Source organism: Elgaria multicarinata, chromosome 7, assembly GCF_023053635.1.
Source record: "Elgaria multicarinata webbii isolate HBS135686 ecotype San Diego chromosome 7, rElgMul1.1.pri, whole genome shotgun sequence".
NCBI classification, from domain to species: domain Eukaryota; kingdom Metazoa; phylum Chordata; class Lepidosauria; order Squamata; family Anguidae; genus Elgaria; species Elgaria multicarinata.
Genome location: NC_086177.1, coordinates 56,690,838 through 56,711,108, shown reverse-complemented (window position 1 = coordinate 56,711,108; position 20,271 = coordinate 56,690,838). Strand labels below are relative to the sequence as shown.

At 44.3% G+C, this 20,271-nt stretch overlaps 1 protein-coding gene across 5 annotated transcripts in view; it reads right to left on the bottom strand.

Moving 5' to 3' along the window:
* Positions 1-15,794, bottom strand: part of GREB1L (GREB1 like retinoic acid receptor coactivator) — a 204,176-nt gene extending 188,382 nt beyond the window's left edge. For all 5 annotated transcript variants that reach the window (XM_063130616.1, XM_063130622.1, XM_063130623.1 and 2 more), the window contains exon 1: positions 15,618-15,794. The gene's annotated coding sequence lies outside the window, so the exon portion shown is untranslated. The remainder of the gene's footprint in view (positions 1-15,617) is intronic.
* Between the last annotated feature and the right edge of the window lie 4,477 nt (positions 15,795-20,271).

The following is a 20,271-nucleotide window of genomic DNA, read 5'->3' as shown; positions in this document are numbered from 1 at the left end:
TATAAAATGATGTATAAATGAAGTAAGCATTCTCGCAGTTAAAGAGACCATTTGGATCCCAGGCACTGTGTTCTTAGAACCTTTCATTTTATTTCCATATCAGGAATTTACTGATTGCTGCCATGCACATTTACTGTCAAATCTATAATAGTTACCGTTCAGGTAATCATTCTATATCATCAAAAGATTGGACAATTTCTTCTTCCATATGCTCTTTCCTTATGTCATTAACAGCTGGAGGCAACTTACTTGCCACCCACCTATTTCAGTGTCACACATGTAATCCAATTCTCCTGATAAGCAGCTGTTCTCTTCCCTAACATTATAAAGAGTTACTGAGCATTTTCTCTCGGAAATGGTGAAGGCCAATCTCAAAACTGCAGAAAAGGAAAAAGACAGTTCACGAAGGAGGAGATCTTAAGGATACTTACTTGGAAATAAGTACCACTGAAATCAAAAGGACTTGCGTCTATGCAAAAATATTTATGATCAACTTGTAAAAGTGAACATATATTCATGATTTGATAAACTGGCATACTATTGTTTAAAGAAAACAGATAAGAATCAACTACACAAAGAACCAAGAACTGTGGATGGAGACAGTATGGAGCATAATAGATTCTCCTCATTTCCTCAGTATCTTAGGAGCATTCCTCTTCTAAAGAGAAAAAATAACTAGGGATCTTTGAGAGGACTGCAGTAGGTGGAAAATATTCCAACTATGAAACAGAGTCCTTTCTAAGTCAAGAAATAATCAAATATAGATAACAGAAAGATACCTCATTAGGGATTAATTTAGGGTGCAATCCTATACAAAAAGTCCTACAACTTCTAAAGAATGTTGGGAATTGTATGCATGTTTAGATAGGGGGGAAAAGTCCTACAATTGCACCGTTGGGACACAATCTTATGGAGATAGCCAGCAGCCTCCAAAGTCGGAGCAGTAGAAGCACGGAGGCAATCTTCATTTCTGTGCTCCAGCCGCCCTGCATTTTTGCTAGATGGTCGATTTTCCCCATCTAGCCGCAGCACTTCCAAGCAGGAGGGAAGGAAGCTGGGATAGACATAGGAAGCTGCGTTACACAGCTTCTCCTGCCTCCTCCGATCATCACCCCGGGACTGTGCCCTGTTCCTCATCTCCATGCTCTGTTTCCATGTGCAGAGACATTGCCAGTGCAGAGGGAAACATGACAGCTACAAAGGGGAGGGGCAGGGGGGAAGGTATCTGGGCTGCAATATCAGAGCCCTGGCTCCCACCTTCAATTCCAGAAACCGATCAAACCTATGCCCTCCCCCAGGTGCTGTCTAAAGACATAGGATTGCTCTTCACTGTTCTACTCCAGAATGTATTTTCAGTACCAGAGCTGAATTTGTGAATATGGAAAACATAATAAAAGAGATTAGTTCCTTGCATTTCTTTCACTACTGTTTACTGGCCACAACCAGTCACTCTCTGGAATTATTAAGACAGGTTCTCTACGTTAAAATAGGCCTGAGCCTATTATAAATTCTCCAAAATTGAATCCAGCCCTCATCTGAACCTAGGGCGTTTCTAGACGAGGCCTTAGCGCGCCTTGAGAGCCGGTTTCCCTGCTGTGCTTCCACATGACGCACAGGGGAATCTGGCTCCAGGCCGCACTGAAGCCTCCTCTAACGCGCCATAAGCGAAGTCGCTTATGGCGCGCCTTTTCCCCAGCCCCGGCCTGAGGCGGGGGCTGGGGAACGTCTAGCTACTTCCGTGGCTTTTTGCGGCTACTCGCTTACTCGCGAGTAGCCGCAAAAAGCCGCGGACTGGCCACAGCGCTGAGCGCTGTGCCCATTGGCCGGGGGAGATCCCAGTAGGGAGAAGGGGAGACGACACAGGACAGACACACACACACGCAGGGAGAAGGGGAGACGACACAGGAGTGGATGGGGGGGGGTTTAACTAAAAAAAACCCCTTACCTTCTCCGCAGTCTTCGGGCCGCACATGGCCCCTTTAAACTTAAAAAAAAAAATGGCGGACGCTGCAGGGATCCGACGTCCCTGCACGTCCTGCGTCTGGAAGCCCGGGCGGTGCGCGCTAACATCAGCGCGCTGCCGCCCCGCTTCCCTGCCGGCTTATCCCGGCAGGTCTAGCAAAGCCCTTGGTCTCTATATGCCAATATACCAAACAGTGAGGAGTGATGGAAGTTGTGGACGAACAACATATAGAGGGCTGCACATTCGCCATCCCTGCTCTAGATTTTGGGTTGCCAGCACTTTCTCCATCCCTGATCTATAGGATAGGCAGAATTTACTATACTACAGCACATAGAGCAAGAGTAACATTGCCAAAATAAACCCAATTATACACAAGAGGGCAATATTTTCATTAAGACCAGCCAAAATGTCACAAAATAGCTTTTGGGTTTATAACATTTTGGTTGTTCCTAAAAAAGTTATTATTATACTGGGAATTTCACATCTTTTCAATGGACAAGTACAGCTATCTATGCCTTTTTCTTTCTTTTTTGCCTGAAAAAGACATTAACGGAGACTGTTGATCTTGAGCAAAAGGTCCAGAAGCAAATACCTTAATAACCTGACACTATAAACATTGATACTGCCAGACTAACTACTGTGCACCACCACCACCACCCCAGATTGCTGCTTCTTTTCTGATAGAGAAACTATGATTTTAACAGATGCAAAACAGACAGGGATTCAACAGGTGCTGATTCTTCCAGCATGGAAATGCAGTCTCTGCACCCCATGCCATTTCCTAATACTAGACTCCACTTGTTCTCACAAATGCCATCTTAGCTCAAGTTATTAAGCCCTTCAGCTCACATTTTAAAAAGGAGGAAATGCCACCCATGTGTGTTCAACTGTTGGCAAATAGCCCCCAAGGAGCAAGGGATCATCACCCATGGCTGTTATTTTCTTACTTATGACAACCTTTCACAGTTTAGAGGTTGCAACCATTCTCCATGCAGGGAATATAATGTGTAGAACAAACCTTAATTACTGTTGGAATATAAAATATAAAAGGGAAGAATCATATGTATGCTCCATCTTGAACCTACCAGAAGAAAGGTGTGGCTGCATCCAATGGTGAACATAATGTGCCACAGCAGCACTACATGTGCCTCAGAACTAGGAATGAAGAAGCAAGACAAGAGAAACAAGTCAAATATGAGAGATCCCTCAAAATAAATCTATTTCTCCTTTTCCTTCCCAGTCCCTCACACATGCTTTGCTGGCAATATTTTTGTAGCAAGGAACTTGTTTACCATTGGGTCCCTGTCAGAAATGTGAATAGATATTAAGAGAGGGAGAGGGTCCAATACACACCAGTCACATCTTCACAAAATGGGTCCTAGGCCGTAGCTAGACCTAAGGTTTATCTCAGGATCATCCCGGGTTCGTCCCTGCCTGAGCGCTGAATGCCCTGTGTGGCACTTAGATGAACAGGTTTGACCCCAGGACAATCCTGGGATAAACCTTAGGTCTAGCTGTGGCTCTAGTTCCCTAGTATTGAAAGAGGATTTGCTCATCTCAAGAAGCCATTAGTACCAAAAAGTGTTGTATTAAACTCTGCTCTCAGATACTGTAAAGACACGTTAACAATTTTTTCACACTATTAGCTGCTAGTTGTTTCCCTTCTTTTTGTTATCCCAGAAAATGTCTAAGAAATAAAGAAAATGTGTAAAAAACCCGGTTTAGAAACCAAATAAGCTAAATCAGAGCCTTGAAAGTGTATACTTAATGGTACACCTTTTTTTAAAAAAAGCTTAAAGTTCAACTTGCCATCAAAATGGAGGTCCCTGATTACTTGGCAATGAGCAAGGACAAACAATGTTGCCCTTTATTGCTGCTTGCTTTTCGCAGCACTCCTGTGCCTTTTACAGCTGCCTGAGAGAAATTATTCAGGTGAGACTTACCGCTCAAAAGCTCATCTCTGTGCCAAGAAAAGCTTCTCCTACAACATTTCCCTCTCCCTCCTAGAGCTGGTAAAGGCACAAGAGACATAGCAGGAAAAACCACAACAGGTTGCAACTAAACATTCGAGCTTCCGTATCAGACTTGGACTGAAGCAAAATTGCATAAAGTAACTGAAGGTGGTGAGGTAAGCCAGGGAAGGGGGCACATTTCTCTCCCTTCCCCCCCCAATACTAATTTTCATTTTTTAAAAAAAAGAAGTACATGCCCCTCCTGCATTTATGGGTAAACAGGCCCACAGGCCCATTTTAACAGGCTGTGGTTGCACATAACAGACCCTTCATGCCACCATTGGCAATAACATCTACAATACTTTTATTAGTTTGTTTCAAGTCAAAAAGACAGTTTAAGTTTTTGAACAAAGATCCCTCTTCTAAGCTCATTCTGCTTTCAAGGTCATGGCCAATCTAACTCAATCCTGTGCCAACCAGCTGTTTGATCGCACTGAGCGATTCTTGAATACAGCAGCATTCATCCAGCTGCTGTGTGTGAGAAATATTGCATGCAGATATTAGAGACCACCGTCTCAAGGACTGTCTGCTCCCATACAGACCTGCCTTTAACATCTGCCTCAGAGAGGCCCATCTGCTCTCTGGGCCATCATCCCAGGAGATTTGCAAGCAAGCAGGCAGACAGGGTCTTTTCAGTGATGGCACTGAGGCTCAAGAATACCTTCCCAAAAGAGATTCATCAGACACCCTCTTTATTTATTTATTTATTTATTTAATTACATTTATATACCGCCCCACAGCCGAAGCTCTCTGGGCGGTTTACAACATTTAAAAATAGTAAACATTAAAAGTATACAATTTAAAAACACACACACATAAAAACAGTATAAAAACAACAGTATCCATTTAAAAACAACAATTGTGGGGTCCATTAAAAACAAACTTAACGTTGTTAAATGCTGTTAAAAAGCTGTTAAAAAGCTGTTAAAAATGCCTGGGAGAAGAGAAAAGTCTTGACCTGGCGCCGAAAAGATAACAATGTTGGCGCCAGGCGAGCCTCATCGGGGAGATCATTCCACAGTCGGGGGGCCACCACTGAAAAGGCCCTCTCCCTTGTTGCCATCCTCCGAGCTTCCCTTGGAGTAGGCACTCGGAGGAGGACCTTAGATGTTGAGCGCAGTGTACGGGTAGGTTCATGTCGGGAGAGGCGTTCCATCAGGTATTGTGGTCCCAAGCCATGTAGGCTTTGCTGTCTTGTAGACAGAGACTGAAAACATTTTTATTTCTACAGCACTTATCCTATGTAAACTGCCCAGAGAGCCTCAGCTATGGGGCAGTATACAAACGTTAATCATCATCATCTCTGGTTTTTGAAATGGTTTTTCTAGATTTGCTTTACGACTGCATAGTTTTAAATGTATTTATATCGATTACTTTTATCTGAATTATATGTTGAATCCTATGCTAGAACAGGGTAAAAATATTTATTATTATTATTATTATTATTATTATTATTATTATTATTAAATAAACAAATAATAATCATCTCACTCCAACTCTCTTGCCTGGCAACAGGATCACTTGGCTGTTCTAGTTATTTTACTACTGCTTTTGTTAGCCACTTAAGAAGCTTTGGCTGAAAGGCAGTCTAAATTAATTTGAAATAAATAAATGAAATGAAGTTAATAAAACCTGGAAAAAATTAAGCACATCATTTCCAGATCAGTTTCAATTCTGGCAGCAAAACTACAGCCAAATCACAGTCCTCATAGAGCTTCAAGAACATTTGTGACAAGGGAATGAGATACAAGCAGCAGCGGGAAGCTACCTGTGAAAGTGGCTCATGGCTGAAGAACCTTTGTGGTTTCATATGCATGAGCAAATATGTTTCTGTTCCATATGTTGCTTCTTTTACAGTTGTGATGTTATTCAAGACTTTTTAAGATTCAAATTGTTCCATGCAAATGTGTGTACACACACACACACACACACTCAAACCATATTACACTGATTTCAGCAGAGCCAACTTTCTTCTTTCCACTTTTTTTTCCGGCCCTATCATATAGATGAAACAGATTCCAAACTCAAATAGGCCAGCAGAAGTTGAAGACGTTTCAAAGCTCAAGGACAAGAATGCTCAGCCAATCAGGTCTCTACAAAGCTTTATATGCTAATAGCAGAGCTTCAGTTGTCCTTAGCATGCAGGGGTGGGAGAGTGAGGTTTGGGGGTGGATGGGGGTGGAATGAGAGAGAGAAATTGCAAAGAGTCATGATCAATCACCCAGAGCTGGGGGGGGGGGGAGGAATTAAACCAAATTCCTGAATTGCACTCAGAAACCAATGTTCTAGTCTTCAAAGAACTGGTAGAATGTGTTCCTGGTCACAGACTGTGCCAAGTAGATAGACAGCTGGATTTTGCTCCAAGACACAAAACGTTCTCTTCAAAATATATGCAGCTAGAATAACCAGCCATCAAAATGATTTTTGAAACTGCTTTCCCACTGTCGTTACAAGGGGTGGGGGAAAACATTATTTCACAGCAGTGGACTGATCCGCTTAATGTGAATAAAATTGGGGAATCTTTTTTTAAAAAACAGAATAGAAGTGGGAATGCACATAAAGGAAATAGAACTCTAAAAACTACCTTCAGGCAAGTATCCAATTAACTCCACACAGCCTGAAGAAGTACTAAAGTAAGACCATTCTAGTGGTGAAAAGGTGCCCTCTGCCCCTATTGGGCTTTCAAATTATATACCTATATGTGGGACCTGCATTCTCACTTCCTAACAGTAGTGCTCCTTTTTCAGGGTTCCAGCCAGCCATGCCTTTCTCCAGCAGACCATGCTCCTTCCTGCTTCCATTTTCCATTCCCCCACCTTTCTTTTCTCTTTTCTAGCCAATGCTCAACGTTCTATGACTACTGAGCATGCTCAGTCCTCACTGGGAATTTTTACTTTTGTTGTTGGTGCCTGTTTACGTTTGGGAAGGGGTTACTATTTTGCACTTCTGCAGACCTCAAGGTTCCTTTGAGCATGCTGATGGTATCTCCCCGCTTGTTTCTCAGTGGCACCATTTTGGGTCTATTTCTATCAGCACTCGATACCTGAGTTCATTATTGGAGGGACAGACAGCACCATTTTGCATCTTAGCTAGTACAGAGTCACCATGGGGGGAGTGCTGCACTTATATTTCATGCCTTACTTTGGTTCCTCTCCCAACAGATAACTGTTTTTGATAGGCATAAGTATCCCTTTATAACAGGGGTGGGTACTATTTTGGGCGCAAAGGGCCACATGTGGTGCTGGCTGATAGGTCAGAGGCTACACATGTGCACGCACAAACATATATATATATATATATATATATATATATATATATATATACTCTGTCTCCATCCACACAGCCACATCTCAACACACAGGGATGAGGAGGTTTAAACTTCTCCTGACAGTGTGCTGAGATCTAGAGACAGGATCCTTGGAAGGTGGAAGGCAAAACCCTCTCCCACCCCGTGATTCCCATAAAGACTGTTGTTTCTCTACCAGTATTAGCAGTGGAAAAACAACAATTCTGGCATCATTGGGATGAGAGGGAAGCAGCACATGCTGGGATCACTGTTGCACTATAGTTATTAGTGGCATGGAAACAGCAGTACAACCATGTCAGGATTACTGTGGGGGAGGTGAAAGTCTCTTCCATCCACCACCAGTGATTCCAAGAGAGGTTACTGTCCTGGTGCTGCTGTCTAACTATGGAGTAGGAAAAAGTGGTTGCAGCTCCCCATCTTCGCAGGCCATACCTGGAGTAGCCATGTGGCCCACAGCTCTCTCCCACACCCCTGGTTTAGATACACAATTAAGGCTACAGTCCTAAACAGAGTTACCAGGGAACATGTCCTATTGAACTTGGACTGATTTCTGACAGGCTGCAAGAGAATCATTTAAGGCACAGGGCTTCAGGGCTAACCTCTAATCATAGAATCGTAGAATAGCAGAGTTGGAAGGGGCCTACAAGGCCATAGAGTCCAACCCCCTGCTCAATGCAGGAATCCACCCTAAAGCATCCCTGATAGATGGTTGTCCAGCTGCCTCTTGAATGCCTCTAGTGTGGGAGAGCCCACAACCTCCCTAGGTAACTGATTCCATTGTTGTTCTGCTCTAACAGTCAAGAAGTTTTTCCTGATGTCCTGCTGGAATCTGGCTTCCTTTAACTTGAGCCCGTTATTCTGTGTCCTGCACTCTGGAAGGATTGAGAAGAGATCCTGGCCCTCCTCTGTGTGACAACCTTTTAAGTATTTGAAGAGTGCTATCATGTCTCCCCTCAATCTTCTCTTCTCCAGGCTAAACATGCCCAGTTCTTTCAGTCTCTCTTCATAGGGCTTTGTTTCCAGACCCCTGATCATCCTGGTTGCCCTCCTCTGAACATGCTCCAGCTTGTCTGCGTCCTTCTTGAATTGTGGAGCCCAGAACTGGACGCAATACTCTAGATGAGGCCTAACCAGGGCTGAATAGAGAGGAACCAGTACCTCACGTGATTTGGAAGCTATATTTCTATTAATGCAGCCCAAAATAGCATTTGCCTTTCTTGCAGCCATATCACACTGTTGGCTCATATTCAGCTTGCGATCTACAACAATTCCAAGATCCTTCTCGTTTGTAGTATTGCTGAGCCAAATATCCCCCATTTTGTAACTGTGCATTTGGTTTCTATTTCCTAAATGTAGAACTTGGCATTTATCCCTATTAAATTTCATTCTGTTGTTTTCAGCCCAGCACTCCAGTCTATCAAGATCACTTGGAAGTTTGTTTCTGTCTTCCAGGTTATTAGCTATCCCACCCAATTTTGTGTCATCTGCAAATTTGATAAGCGTTCCCTGCACCTCCTCATCCAAATCATTAATAAAAATGTTGAAGAGCACTGGGCCCAGGACTGATCCCTGTGGTACCCCACTTGTTGCCTCTCCCCAGTTTGAGAAGGTTCCATTGATAAGTACTCTTTGAGTCCGATTCTGTACCCAACTGTGAATCCACCTAATAGTTGTTCCATCTAGCCCACTTTTAGCTAGTTTGTTAATCAGAATGTCATGTGGTACTTTGTCAAAAGCTTTGCTGAAGTCAAGATATATGATGTCCACAGCATTCCCACAGTCCACAAGGGAGGTTACCTTATCAAAAAATGAGATCAAATTAGTCTGACAGGACTTGTTCTTGACAAATCCATGTTGGCTTCTAGTGATCACCGCATTGATTTCAAGGTGTTTACAGATTGACTTCTTTATAATCTGCTCCAGAATTTTCCCAGGGATGGATGTCAGACTGACTGGTCTGTAGTTCCCAGGTTCCTCCTTTTTGCCCTTTTTGAAGATAGGGACAAAGTTAGCCCTCCTCCAGTTGTCCGGCTCCTCACCCATCTTCCATGATTTTGCAAAGATAATAGACAAAGGTTCTGAGAGTTCTTCCGCTAGCTCCTTCATTACTCTAGGATGCAGTTCATCGGGCCCTGAAGATTTGAACTCATTCAAGGAAATTAGGTGAGTTCAAATTTAATACAAATTTAATACATTTAATTACAATGTAATACAGGAAGAAGCAGTGCCAATTCCAGGTTGTGAGGGACCCCTGTTACCACTGCAGACTATTCTTATGGGTTCAATCTGCTCATCCATGGGCGGATCAAGGCCATGATGAGCCCTAGGGCTAACAGGCTGTTTCTGCCTTCAACAATGAACTCACACATGACAATTGCGCAAGCACACGTGCACACAAACACAGCTATTTTAACTAGAACAACAATTCAAGAACTAAACATCTTATCAGAATTCATCTTCTGTGCTTTTCTGGAAGCCCTTGTCCATAGTAAAAAAAACCTCAAATACAAACACAAGCCCCTCTTTATCTCTTCTTTCTTTACAGAGAGCACAGAAACACAGGAAACATAAACACACATAGAAATTCTCACACATATACACATAGACTATGAGAGAGAGAAAAACACAGAGTTACATAACACACACACCAAAAAGCTGAGCAAATTGCCAACTTTGTTTTAATTTAAAGACCCCCCTAACACAACCCTCCTGCACCTATTGGTATTAAATTTGGCAGGCTTCATCCCTCAGGGCTATACATGCAAATTCCATCCAATTCTGACAAAATATTTTTAAAAAAGTTTTAGCCATTTGTTGATTTTCCCATTATAATCAATAGGGAAATATCCAAAACTTTGGAAAATGAACCGAAACAAGGCTCTGTTTTCGATCCAAACAGAAGCCTGATGTCTATCTGAGGCTCCAAGGCAAAGTAGCTCCCCATCTCAAGCAGCTTCTGAGCCAAATCTCCACACACACCTGACTTCTCTTCCCTGACTTTGCAGCAAATGACGAAAGACCTGCAGTTTTGGTGATCTGGGGAAGGGCTTCTGAGCATGGGCAATGTTTCAACCTTCTTACCAGTACTCAACAGATTACAAGGCATGAAGCTGCTGGAGGGAAACATCTACATCGTTTGGGGGGTGGGCAGCTACCTAAGAGCCAGCAGCCACAATAGGAACCATATTCTCTATCTGCCTTGCATGGCAAAGCAGCAAATCCAGAAAATAAGAGAGGCAATCCTAGAGCAAAGGAGTGTTTGGGTTTAGAAATGGGGTATTAGGCCACAGTCCATAATTTATTTCTTGATATTCAGTTATTGCCTCTAGGCAGCTAACAAAAATCATATAGAAATAAAACAGCCAGTGAGTAAGAACGCAATCCTATGCATGCTTAGACTAAACGAAGTCCTACAACTCCCAGAATCCTCCAGCCAGCTGAGAGTCAGGACTTTCTTCTATCTAAACATGCATAGGATTGTGCCCTAAAAAACTGGAAGGAATTCCATAATTTGAGTGTTGCTACAGAAAAGGCCCTCACTACAGTATCCGCTAAGGTGGGAGAGACAAAGGGAATGTGTCCCTGATGAAGATCTCACTTGCCCAAGAATGGGAGATTTGCTACCAGCCAGTAATTAAATAGAGCATTAGGATTCTGGAAGGGCCTCTTTAGAAAGAGCTCCTTGACCTCCTCCCTCAAGACAGCCAAGCAAAGGATTTCCTCCTAGAGATGGTGGAGAAATTAATCTGGTTCACACTGCTATACAGTCCAAAACTCTGTTATCCTTAGAATTCAAATTTCTCAGAATGGTGCATGTATTAGAAGTGCACACAAAAATGTGAATGAATTTTCATGCAAATTTGCCAATAAAAAAAGACTTCCCAAACAAAGTTTAAGTCAAATCAAGTTTAAGATTTGGAAAATTAGAAACTGAGAGCTCCATCACACCTACTTCCCCCCCACCCCAGCTTTGAGTCCATGGTTTCCCCCTCCTTTTCCTTAGCGAGTCTAGCACTTGGCACTTTCATATCTGTGCATTCTTGTGCTATTTCAGCTCATGTATCTTTTCACCTGTATTGCTACTATGCCGGTGAAATCTACCGCCCTCTACATTCTCCTTCCCCCTGCAGTTAATTTTTAACTGCATAATTATGGTAAAACAACACACTATGCTTTCCCCTAAGATCATATTAAACAATATAAGTGAAGCGAAAGTATTACAATTAGTTTTTGGAGAAGTTTGTGGTCAATGTTGGCACGACAATGGGAAGCTGACATTATTCTTGTCAGGAAATCTAGACATGCCTACTCAGGAGTAAGAATGATAGCGTTGAATGGGACCAAGTCCAGGCATGGGCTGTGGCGGCAGCCTCGCTCACCATCTCTGCAGGATATTTGGGCGCCCTCTCATCCTCACCCTTCACGGATGAGCAGAGAACCGCCTCGCTCTCCTCTTTTGGCAGCGAGATCGCCCTCCGACACACACACACTCAACAAAAATGGTATGGTCTGATATAATGCAAGGACAGCAATACATGGGACACAGAAGCAGCTTTATTGTGCATGGAGGGGAAAAACCTGGACTTTCCCCACTTCAAAATAAGATGGAAAAGGGAGGGAAAGAGGCGAGATGAGCGAAGGACAGGGATGATGTCATGTGAGTACCACGCTGCAAAAACACATACCAGGCATGGTGGGAGTGTGATAAATCACTGGTGTGATGGAGCTCTGTGAGAAATCAATATGGAGAGATTCATCCCTCTCTACTCCCTCTCTCCATCTATAAAACATTGACCAATATTTAGGAGCATTCTGCAAATGTACTGTATCAAAACTAGAGTCAGGGCAGATTAAAGTGATTTTATTTGCAAAACGCCTAGCAACAGAATGTCACAATGGGGTTCCAGGACAACTGAAGTCACCTGTGGGACAAAAAGTCCCATTACCACTCAAAAAAGCTGCAGTGGGTTGTGGCAGTGCAGGCACAATGATGGTAGTGAAGTATGCCTTCTTCATCACTGTCACCACACCACTAAGTAGGCCTTCAAATGGGTTCTAGTTACCATTCAGTCAGACTCATTATGAGCTTTTTCTCCATCTGCATTCCAGTTATTTTCCCAGTTCATTGCCCCAAGCTCCCTCGAGAACTCTATGAACTCTAAGCAGCCAGAGAGAATACCTAGCAAATATTGTGTTGGTTCTCCAGTTTAATTCCAAATTCCAAAGACTCCAAAGAAATCCATAGTGCCAGAAAATTCCCCACAGCAGTCTGAAAGCTGACTGGATCCATCAGGTGCCAATGGTGGACCATCTGAACTGGTCCTGCATTACTAAGGTGGTTAGGGCTATCAGTATCCTAAAACTTACCCAATAATGATCTGACTATGACAAAGGAATTGTTAGGATTCCACCCACGTCATCATCATCACCACCACCATCTAGCCCCAAAGCCCAAACTGAATATGTGACCTGCCATATACTTCTGGGTCTATATTAGGGATGTGCTCCGCTTCTCCTTGAACCAGAGAAGCAGGAGCGGAGCGGGGGGCTTCGCCTACCCTAAAGATGGAGGCGAAGAGGATTGGGGGGCAGGCGGAGCGTTGCGGAGTGGATCGAGGTATAGGCGGATCCTTCGCCTCGATCCGGAGCTCCGCAAGAAAGGTAAGTGGGATTTACCGGGCCCTGCTGCTGTCGCTGTTGCCCGGTACCCCCCCTTCCTCCTCTCCCTTACCTGCGTCCGTCCGCGGTCCCTCGGCTTCTTCAATTGAGCTCGCAGCTCAACCAGGAAGTCTAGGCCGCACTTGCGGCCCAGATTTCCTGGTTGAGCCACGGGCTCAATTGAAGAAGCTGAGGGACCGCAGACGGACACAGGTAAGGGAGAGGAGGGAGGGGGCCTTACCTGGCGCCACTCCCCTCCACTGCGGAGCTCCGATTTGGAGCCGGAGCTGCGCGGTGAAGTGGAGCGGACTATGGGCGGAGCAGCACAGAGCGGGCCGATCCGAAAATTTTGGATCGGCCAACAGGGCGGATCGGGGGGTCCGTGCACACCCCTAGTCTATATGACTTCAAACAGACTCGTGGTTGTTGTGGCAGCCATGATACCCTGGGCTAACCTTCTCAGAGAGGCTTCAGCATAGATATTGAAATCCCCAAAGACCAACCCTAAATTCAAAACCATTTCCATGAGCTCAGATACAGAGGCTCTTAAAAAGCAGGCTAGATAGTATGCCAGCAGAATTCCTAATCTGTCCTGAGACCCCAACATAATATAAGTGCAAACACTCAAAACTGCTGCCCTGAATCTAGAAAAGGAGATGATATTCAAATAGACTATGACAAAATGATTCCCTTGACAGTGAGTCTTACTTGATGTTGCACTGAGAACCCAGCTGGGCACAAACAGGAGAGGTCAATGCCTCCCCATCACCAATCCAGGTTTCCTTAATGTAGGCCAAGTCAGATCTCTCATCCAGGTTCAGGGTAGCACTTATTTTTAAATGCACTGACCGAACGTTCAATAACAACTCCAGACCTGATGGTTTGCTAACAAGATGACTGGCACCCATATCCTCCCTGCCCAAAATCCATCCTTAGCTCATTAAAACATATATTCCACCTGACAAAAGAAAAAAAGAAAAGAAACATCAAGAAATCAAATCATATACAGACAGTGAAAAAGTAAAAACACCTGAATAAATATCAGCTGTTGTTATAAAAGAGAGGCATGTATCAACATCAAATAATGCAAAGGGATGAAATCACTCATTGAGACTGCAAACGTACACATATTTATTTGAAAGTAAATGCCACTGAATTCTATGAGTATTTAGAGACTGTTTTCATAAGGAATGCCCACAACACAATCCTATTCATGGTTATTCAGAAGTAAGTGCCACTGTGTTCAATACACACCAAGTTAATGTGTGTAGGATTACAGACTTGAATCAGCTTTTGTAAATCTGTAAATCAAGTTAAAAACCTACACTGACAAACAGTTTAAAAGTAGCTCTTTGCTGGTTTTTATCCTGCACTGACAACATTCAAAAATGATGCGTTCCAGACTAAGGCTGCAGTCAGATGCACATTTTCCTGAAAGCACCACTGAATGAAGTGGAGCTTACTTCTGAGTAAACATTCATAAGCTTGTGCTATTTAAGACACTCTCAGCCTATTGCTCTTAACCACCAATCCTGGTGGTTAACAGCATGTGCAAGCAGAACTGCACGCCTTCTACATTCACTTATTTGGAATTACGCCCAGTGTTTACTTCTGAGGAAACACTCATAGCATCAGTCGCAAAACCCATCGTCTTAAGAGTAATTACTAGGGAGTTCATCCCATTGAATTCAGTGGTTCTTACTTATGAGTAAACATGCTTAAAACCTACACCGTTGATGTCAACAGCATTTGTGGAAGAAACCCGCCCCCCACCCGGAAGAAACAAAACTCCAAATCACTTCATCAGCAACGATGTTGCAAAGGAGAAGGGGGATCTCTCCCGCTGATACTCTTTATTTATATTATTTGCCTTCTTCCCGTTTATCTCGCCTGGGAGAGAAGCGCCTGTCATCTCCAACTGTCACCACAGTCATGTCTCTGCAAAGGATCTCAAAACTTTCCAGCAGAAACACGGAAACCCAGCAGCAAAGACTAAGCCAGAAACAAGGCACGTCCGAAAAAACGCAAGCGTATTGATCTTTGGCTGTCCACCCACTTCCTCCCCCATTCCTCCTCCCCGATCAATCTGCGCCCCCCTCGGGTAGCGGCACCGCTTTCAGCAAAGATTATTATTATTATTATTATTATTATTATTATTATTATTATTATCATCCGGGGGTGGGGGGACAGAAGCCAGGCTTTCAAGCTAGGCAGCCGTGGGTCTGTTAACGAATCTGACACCCACATGCAGCCTTCTTCAGGGGCAACCAAGGCTGGGGCAGGCCACGATCTCCCGCTTGGGTGCTCCCCCTCCTCCCCCTTTTGCAATCTCCCTTCTCTCCAACTGGGTCAAAGAGGGGCTGCGTCTCGGAGCCGAAAGCGGCACCATCACCCTAGCCCAAGAAAAATGCATTTGGACCCAAAGCAGTGATGTCTGCTCCTGGAAAGCTAAAATCAATTTGATTCCTTCCAAGCCCTTCGCTTCTCTTCCCGGGGCTGCTTGCAGCCCGATCCGGCCTGCGTTGCTGGGATAACTGGGAGCAAGCAGTATTGGCCAGATTTATTATTATTATTATTATTATTATTATTATTATTATTATTATTATTATTTGCTGCCGCCGCCGCTACTCCTACGAATCACGCGAATCAAACGAAGGCCCCGCCGCTGCTTTCTTACCGTGCAAAGAGTAGGGAAGGAGTTAAGGCGCTCCGATCTTGCGGATTCCTCCCTCTGCCTCCCCTTGCCTCCCGCGGGCCCCCCCTCCCCTCCCCTCTCACAGCTGCTCAGCGAAACTCTCCGAAGGCAACCGCGGTTGCTTTCTCCTTCTACCTCTCAGGCTCTGTCGCTGGAGGAGGAGGAGCAGCAGCAGCAGCGGCGGAGCTCAGGGGCGGAGACGGGGGCTGGCATCGCGGGTGCCGCCCCCATTCCCCCTATTGACCGTGCGGGAGGGGGAGAGCGAAGGAGCGTCGGGGAGCCACCCTCGCTTGTATTGCGGCATAACTCTTACTCACTGCGCCTGGATTTCCTACTCGCAAAGGAGTGCGAGGCCCTTTTCCCTCTTCCAGTAATAGTAACCCTTCGGCCAATGCTAAGCATTCTGCTATTGAGTGCGAAAGGGCGGTTAAAACACTGGTGTTTAAGTGTAGTGAGAGAGACGCGCTGCATTCAAAAGGACTTGCGGTCGCCAGAGAGTGTGCATGGCGCCTCCGGAAAGGGCGGCCCTCGCGCTACCCTTTATTACAGCTCTCTGTTGAAGGAATGCTGCGCGGGTGGGTCAGTGGGTGTGCGCGCGCGCGCCCCGCCGCCCCCATGAGGACAGATTTGTACTCGATTCTGGAATATACTATCGCTACCGGATTCCACAGCGCGAGAGTTCTCACTGAGAACAGAAATAGCCACTTCAGCCTTAAGCGTGCATGAAATGGTGTTGAATTCGATGTTCTAAATAAACGAAACAACCAAATGCCTTTGAAGAACGGAGTTTGTTTTGGCTCCACACCTAGGAAAACTCAGCGAGCGGGCAGACGAGTTGTTTAGGTTTAGCCGCCCAAAAGAATAAGTCCCACACAGGGCCAGCCCATGACAATTTTGCTGCCTGAGGCAGAGCAGAAAGTTACACTTCTCACCACCACTACTACCCCAAAGTGTGTGAATTTGCTTCCCCCCACCTCTCACAATCCCCTTTCATTTTGTATCCTGTCTTTTAGTTTGTAAACCTGGCTGGAAGGGACTGCCTTGTTTCTTAGCTTTGAAATAATAATAATGATGATGATGATGATGATGATGATGATGATGATGCATAGTTGTAATAACAGCTGGGCAGGTTATTTTCACACTTGGAGAAGAAAATCCCACAAGTCCCTCTCCCTGAGAATAAACAATGGGGGAAATGGGAAAATAAATGAAAGAACTAACAATCTGCTGCCATTTCGTGTGGTCCCCCAAAACAGCTTCCTGCATGCAGCTGCCTTGCTCTGAGTCAACGTTGGTCCCACTTTGTTCAGTGGGGCGTCCTTAACCTAGTAAGTAGGATTCAGATTGCAACCTCAAGGGTGGCAGAAACTGAGCTGAGAATGTGGCAAGAAAGTTAGACTTGGCCTGGGAGCTGGGGGTCAGCAAGCAGGGCAAACAGAGGGAGAAAGCAAAGCAGTGGGAGTCAGCAAAAGAAGAGGGGAATGGGGGGTGTCCTTATTTGAATCTGAGGAGGATGCCGGAGGCGGACATTTGGTCTGTTGGACCACCTACCTCATACCCACTCTTCCCCGCCCCCGCCCCCCCCCCCCGCTCGCATCACCCGCCCCAGCTTCTTGCTTGTCCTTCAGAAGGGGAATGCCTCCAGCCTTGAGGATTGAGATATCAAGAGCTTAAGCAGCAAAGATCCCTTGCCTGGTTTCTCTCCTTGGGGCTGACAACTACATAAGTAGCTCTTTCTTCTGACAGAACTACATCTTTACTGTGGCTGTTGCAAGAGTGGGTTGAAGTGGAACAAATTATCAGCTACCTGAGGCAGAGCCATTCTTGCATTGAGAGTTTGAGTGCCATTGTGAACTACAATTAAGGAGGATCTGATAGATTTCTGAAAAACCTTGATGGTTGTATTATCCCTTTTTAACGTGTGTGTGTGTGTGTGTGTGTGTGTGTGTGTGTGTGTGTGCATCTTAAGAGGAAAGGATATAGGGTAGTGCTAGATGGAGGACTTAAATGCTACCAGTTAGATGGCATTGTACAGCTATTCCGTCCTTTACTTCTTAGTGGGGGGTTTCCATGGTAAGAAAAAAGACAGAAGAAGTGGTGGGAAAACAGGGATTACAAGTGAAAGACAACATTTTCTCAACGCCTCCCCTCCCCCTCCACATACACGCACATCCCCATAAAATTCCTTGAATGAGGCAGGGCAATGGTAATATATAATGCCTTTTCTGGAAGCATCTGTAGAGTCTATCTCCATTAAGGGTGTAATTCTGGTTTATTCAGACACTTCTCTTTCTCTATGTAGCTCCTACAAAATTAGGAGCTACATAGGTAAACATATTGCAGGAAAGCAGGACCATCTGCAGCTTTCTAAAGCGCCTATGCACCATCTCTTAAAACAAGAAACAACCTGAGGAAATGCAGATGGCTAAGGAGGAGTTCTCCCTCAACTCCATGTCAGATGAACTTGGCCTAACTTTGAGCGCAGAAATACAAAATTTCCCTCCATAATCTTTGTCTCCTGTTATGAGCTGTTCTCACATTCAGGTGGATTCCAAATTGTTTGATTACTCACTGCTGAATGTGTGAACCTTTGAGTTTCTGTGATTTGTGGTAGCATAGTCACACATGCAAATCGTCGCCTCATGCTGCCATGCATATGTGGATTGGTCTGTTCTTTCTATGTTCACAGTTATGTTTTGATGTGTTTGATACACTTGAGGAACCAATATTTTGACAAAGAGTTTGCATTGAAAACAGGGGTGCCATAGGGTGAGGGAGGCAAGAAGGGAAGATTGTCCCCTCCCTGGAATTTTAAATGAATTGATTTCTTAATGTATGGAAATTATTGAGCTCTAGCATGGCCCAGGAGTCAGCAGCAGAAGGCTTAGCGAGAGCTCTGAGACCATTCTTAAGGCCTTTCTACATGAGTCTTTTATCCCACATCTTTACAGGGGCTTCTGCTTCCACGTTCTTTACAAGATTAAGATTGGCTCCTTTACACATGCCTTTTTTCCAGGGATTTTTCTTTCTCTGCCTTTCTATATGTTTCATTCTAAATTACAAAATGGCACTGTTGTATACCAGAATTGTGCATTTACAGGAGGCTTCAATAGCATGGTTCAGAGAAAATATCAGACTTTCCTCATTATGAAAAAAACCTGCAATAATGGCTGCAAAGAGCAGGAGATGCCCTGGAAGAAGATCATGATGTGTTAAGAACTCAAAATTACCCTGAGATAGCAATTGGAGCGCACAATACATGAGCTCATGTAGAAATGCCCTTAATGAGAGAACAGTAGGTTCCAGCTGCCAACCATGGAGGCTCTGGGCTATACTAGAGGAAAACCTAGGCCAATAGCTCTCTCTCTCAGTGTAGCTTGTTCAGCTGAAATAATGCTGCTTCTGAATGGCTCCTGCAAATCTTGAAAGAGATGTCGGCACACCCCATAAACACAAAGACAATATACCTGTGGTAGGACATACGTTTGCATCAGTCTTCTTAAGTACAATCTATTCAAGTAGCTTCAGTTTTCCCCTCATGGTTACGGGGGCGCCCTGGTAATAGCCGTATTTGTGCTTCCCTGGACCCTGCTGAAATATACTTCCTTCTCATTCCCTTGGCTTGAACCCTGTCAAAGTGTGTGTGCGCACACACATGCACACAGCTGGTCTGGCTTTAGGTTTTCCTCCCTTCCCAAGCAAGGACTGAGAGGAAGATTAGTGCTGCTGCCACCTATCAATCCATTTAAAAGCCAGGCCAGGCATTAGGTATGTGCTTAGATGGGGACAAGGGAAGCAATGGTGATTATATTGTGGTCAAGCTTGAAGGGCTGAGGCAGGAGCATGTGGCATCCTTGATTAAAGACACCATTTCCTCATACACACACACACACACACACACACACACTGTGATGAATATACAATCATGCCATATCACTTTGAAGAGAAATAAGATACAAACTAGTCTTCTTAATTTGCAGGAACACACTTTTCCCCAAGGTCCTTGCAGTGCATGAAAGTTGTTATATTTCCACAAAAGCTGGCAAAACAGAGATCCCTAAACTACTTTAGCAGCACACAGTCACCATTTCCAAAGAGTTCACCCACTAGTGAAGTTTAATGAGAAGGCATGAGAAGAGCCAGGAGGAAGGGAAGTATTTGTACCGCTATTACATTGATGCAAGATTGAGACATAGACTTAACAGATGTGGTGAAGGTCATGAAATCTGTAGTAAGATTAACAAAAGAACAGAGATCTCCTGAATCCTATTCAAGTGCCTTTTGATATCGTCTATTTTTTATTTTCTTGTGTCTGAAAAGACTTAAAAAAGGAAACGCTGACAAACAATACACTTCATAAAAGTGCTGAAGTAAGCATCAAGTTCTTTGGTTTCATAATTCAAGACCACTGCCACAGAGAATAAGAAATAGACTCCGGAGATAAGACTCTCAAGGAGATGAAAGCTGAGAGAAGGTTTCTTACAACCAATGTTGACATACTTTCTTTATCTCTCCTCCTACTGACTCACTCTCCCAACAGGCCTAAGTTGAGCAATTGGCATGCAAGAATTTCTGTTGATAGTTCAGCTCACTCACTATATGCTTCTGCTATGAAACATATGCTAGGAAACGGTTA